General features: G+C 39.3%; 1 non-coding gene across 1 annotated transcript; it reads left to right on the forward strand.

The window, feature by feature from the left end:
• Window positions 1–3,942: 3,942 nt before the first annotated feature.
• On the forward strand, window positions 3,943–4,014 carry TRNAE-UUC (transfer RNA glutamic acid (anticodon UUC)). The gene has a single exon. It is a non-coding gene; the product is annotated as a tRNA-Glu (tRNA).
• The last annotated feature ends 1,003 nt before the right edge of the window (window positions 4,015–5,017 follow it).

Genomic DNA, 5,017 nt, shown 5'->3' on the forward strand with positions numbered 1-5,017 from the left:
CAAAATAAGTTAAGCTTTTCACTTGGTCTGGCATTTAGGATTCCTGTTTTTTCAGACATAGAGGTGAAAACAAATCATTTTAGGAAACCTTTCAAAATGCCAAGAACTTTTGGTTGTCTTGTGTTACCCACTCTAGAGAAATGGTGACAGAGCTTCCCATATGGTCTAGCGATTAGGATTCCTGGTTTTCACCCAGGTGGCCCGGGTTTGACTCCCGGTATGGGAATTGTCCTTAGCTTTTCTTCTTTAGTCACCTTTTAATCTAACCCATATAAGTAGATGTCTCCGGTTTACTATTCAATCCGCACCGGATTGAAGATTGCTCCTAGTCAGATTATAGAAATAAACATCGTATTCCAATACATCCTGGATGAGAGAATTTACTACACGTTACATTTTATGTGCACAGAACAGGACTTTTCTTAAGAACACATCAACATTCAATAAACAAAATGTTATTATTTGGCAGGGAAAAAATTACTTTTGCTTGAAATGGAAATTGTCGCTTCTGCCTAAAGCACAAGAAAGCGTCCCTTGAGGATTATATGCAGATAGATTAGTTTTTTACCAATCCAGGACCTTCCAATGAAGTCATGTCTTGCAAAAATGTCAAAAAATTAGATTCAATGCACCTTGCATTAACATCAAGACACTGACGCTCTAATAGTTTTACTCGTTTAAACCCTTTTAAGGCATATTGCTGATATCAAAGAAGGCCACGCCACCTTTGCAAAAACTTACTTCCTCCAAGAGCACTTTAGAACGGGTACTTTTAGCTTCCGCAAGGTTGCCAAAACCTTTCTTTTCGGTGACAGATTTTACTCCCAAGTATCTTTTGGACACAAGGAACATGACGGCAAAGGTGCCAAAAGGTCTCCAAAAATGCCAGCATTTCATTATATGTGAAAATCAGTCAATCAAAAGATTTTCCAGAGAAGCTAAACGATTTACCATTTAACCAGGCATGGCAAGGGTTTGCATTTGGCGTATTGCTTAAGGTTCTTCTTGATTTTTCACTCAGGTGGTAGAACATCATGCTTGGTGGCTTTCTTTTCTTGACCTAAAGCAGCCTATCAATGCAGTGCTGTGATATATTTATTCCAGAAGATGTATGAAGAATCTTGCGAAGTGTGGAGTTTGTGAGCTCCCAAAGATAGCTCAATGTTTAACCCCGCTCCAAAGAGGATAATGCCTTTTTGCAAGAGCTTCCTTTTCTTGCATAATCTTCAGGCAACCTTCTCCTTATGTCAACCGATCCGTGTCAAAATAAGTTAAGCTTTTCACTTGGTCTGGCATTTAGGATTCCTGTTTTTTCAGACATAGAGGTGAAAACAAATCATTTTAGGAAACCTTTCAAAATGCCAAGAACTTTTGGTTGTCTTGTGTTACCCACTCTAGAGAAAAGGTGACAGAGCTTCCCATATGGTCTAGCGATTAGGATTCCTGGTTTTCACCCAGGCGGCCTGGGTTCGATTCCCGGTATGGGAATTGTCCTTAGCTTTTCTTCTTTAGTCACCTTTTAATCTCACCCATATAAGTAGATGTCTCCGGTTTACTATTCTATCCGCACCGGATTGAAGATTGCTCCTAGTCAGATTATAGAAATAAACATCGTATTCCAATACATCCTGGATGAGAGAATTTACTACACGTTACATTTTATGTGCACAGAACAGGACTTTTCTAAAGAACACATCAACATTCAATAAACAAAATGTTATTATTTGGCAGGGAAAAAATGACTTTTGCTTGAAATGGAAATTGTCGCTTCTGCCTAAAGCACAAGAAAGCGTCCCTTGAGGATTATATGCAGATAGATTAGTTTTTTACCAATCCAGGACCTTCCAATGAAGTCATGTCTTGCAAACATGTCAAAAAAGTTAGATTCAATGCACCTTGCATTAACATCAAGACACTGACGCTCTAATAGTTTTACTCGTTTAAACCCTTTTAAGGCATATTGCTGATATCAAAGAAGGCCACGCCACCTTTGCAAAAACTTACTTCCTCCAAGAGCACTTTAGAACTGGTACTTTTAGCTTCCGCAAGGTTGCCAAAACCTTTCTTTTCGGTGATAGATTTTACTCCCAAGTATCTTTTGGACACAAGGAACATGACGGCAAAGGTGCCAAAAGGTCTCCAAAAATGCCAGCATTTCATTATATGGGAAAATCAGTCAATCAAAACATTCTCCAGAGAAGCTAAACGATTTACCATTTAACCAGGCATGGCAAGGGTTTGCATTTGGCGTATTGCTTAAGGTTCTTCTTGATTTTTCACTCAGGTGGTAGAACATCATGCTTGGTGGCTTTCTTTTCTTGACCTAAAGCAGCCTATCAATGCAGTGCTGTGATATATTTATTCCAGAAGATGTATGAAGAATCTTGCGAAGTGTGGAGTTTGTGAGCTCCCAAACATAGCTCAATGTTTAACCCCGCTCCAAAGAGGATAATGCCTTTTTGCGAGAGCTTCCTTTTCTTGCATAATCTTCAGGCAACCTTCTCCTTATGTCAACCGATCCGTGTCAAAATAAGTTAAGCTTTTCACTTGGTCTGGCATTTAGGATTCCTGTTTTTTCAGACATAGAGGTGAAAACAAATCATTTTAGGAAACCTTTCAAAATGCCAAGAACTTTTGGTTGTCTTGTGTTACCCACTCTAGAGAAATGGTGACAGAGCTTCCCATATGGTCTAGCGATTAGGATTCCTGGTTTTCACCCAGGTGGCCCGGGTTCGACTCCCGGTATGGGAATTGTCCTTAGCTTTTCTTCTTTAGTCACCTTTTAATCTAACCCATATAAGTAGATGTCTCCGGTTTACTATTCAATCCGCACCGGATTGAAGATTGCTCCTAGTCAGATTATAGAAATAAACATCGTATTCCAATACATCCTGGATGAGAGAATTTACTACACGTTACATTTTATGTGCACAGAACAGGACTTTTCTTAAGAACACATCAACATTCAATAAACAAAATGTTATTATTTGGCAGGGAAAAAATTACTTTTGCTTGAAATGGAAATTGTCGCTTCTGCCTAAAGCACAAGAAAGCGTCCCTTGAGGATTATATGCAGATAGATTAGTTTTTTTACCAATCCAGGACCTTCCAATGAAGTCATGTCTTGCAAACATGTCAAAAAATTAGATTCAATGCACCTTGCATTAACATCAAGACACTGACGCTCTAATAGTTTTACTCGTTTAAACCCTTTTAAGGCATATTGCTGATATCAAAGAAGGCCACGCCACCTTTGCAAAAACTTACTTCCTCCAAGAGCACTTTAGAACGGGTGCTTTTAGCTTCCACAAGGTTGCCAAAACCTTTCTTTTCGGTGATAGATTTTACTCCCAAGTATCTTTTGGACACAAGGAACATGACGGCAAAGGTGCCAAAAGGTCTCCAAAAATGCCAGCATTTCATTATATGGGAAAATCAGTCAATCAAAAGATTCTCCAGAGAAGCTAAACGATTTACCATTTAACCAGGCATGGCAAGGGTTTGCATTTGGCGTATTGCTTAAGGTTCTTCTTGATTTTTCACTCAGGTGGTAGAACATCATGCTTGGTGGCTTTCTTTTCTTGACCTAAAGCAGCCTATCAATGCAGTGCTGTGATATATTTATTCCAGAAGATGTATGAAGAATCTTGCGAAGTGTGGAGTTTGTGAGCTCCCAAAGATAGCTCAATGTTTAACCCCGCTCCAAAGAGGATAATGCCTTTTTGCAAGAGCTTCCTTTTCTTGCATAATCTTCAGGCAACCTTCTCCTTATGTCAACCGATCCGTGTCAAAATAAGTTAAGCTTTTCACTTGGTCTGGCATTTAGGATTCCTGTTTTTTCAGACATAGAGGTGAAAACAAATCATTTTAGGAAACCTTTCAAAATGCCAAGAACTTTTGGTTGTCTTGTGTTACCCACTCTAGAGAAATGGTGACAGAGCTTCCCATATGGTCTAGCGGTTAGGATTCCTGGTTTTCACCCAGGCGGCCCGGGTTCGACTCCCGGTATGGGAATTGTCCTTAGCTTTTCTTCTTTAGTCACCTTTTAATCTCACCCATATAAGTAGATGTCTCCGGTTTACTATTCTATCCGCACCGGATTGAAGATTGCTTCTAGTCAGATTATAGAAATAAACATCGTATTCCAATACATCCTGGATGAGAGAATTTACTACACGTTACATTTTATGTGCACAGAACAGGACTTTTCTAAAGAACACATCAACATTCAATAAACAAAATGTTATTATTTGGCAGGGAAAAAATGACTTTTGCTTGAAATGGAAATTGTCGCTTCTGCCTAAAGCACAAGAAAGCGTCCCTTGAGGATTATATGCAGATAGATTAGTTTTTTACCAATCCAGGACCTTCCAATGAAGTCATGTCTTGCAAACAGGTCAAAAAAGTTAGATTCAATGCACCTTGCATTAACATCAAGACACTGACGCTCTAATAGTTTTACTCGTTTAAACCCTTTTAAGGCATATTGCTGATATCAAAGAAGGCCACGCCACCTTTGCAAAAACTTACTTCCTCCAAGAGCACTTTAGAACGGGTACTTTTAGCTTCCGCAAGGTTGCCAAAACCTTTCTTTTCGGTGATAGATTTTACTCCCAAGTATCTTTTGGACACAAGGAACATGACGGCAAAGGTGCCAAAAGGTCTCCAAAAATGCCAGCATTTCATTATATGGGAAAATCAGTCAATCAAAACATTCTCCAGAGAAGCTAAACGATTTACCATTTAACGAGGCATGGCAAGGGTTTGCATTTGGCGTATTGCTTAAGGTTCTTCTTGATTTTTCACTCAGGTGGTAGAACATAATGCTTGGTGGCTTTCTTTTCTTGACCTAAAGCAGCCTATCAATGCAGTGCTGTGATATATTTATTCCAGAAGATGTATGAAGAATCTTGCGAAGTGTGGAGTTTGTGAGCTCCCAAACATAGCTCAATGTTTAACCCCGCTCCAAAGAGGATAAAGCCTTTTTGCAAGAGCTTCCTTTTCTTGCATAATCTTC

This window comes from Pelobates fuscus, chromosome 3 (assembly GCF_036172605.1).
Source record: "Pelobates fuscus isolate aPelFus1 chromosome 3, aPelFus1.pri, whole genome shotgun sequence".
NCBI classification, from domain to species: domain Eukaryota; kingdom Metazoa; phylum Chordata; class Amphibia; order Anura; family Pelobatidae; genus Pelobates; species Pelobates fuscus.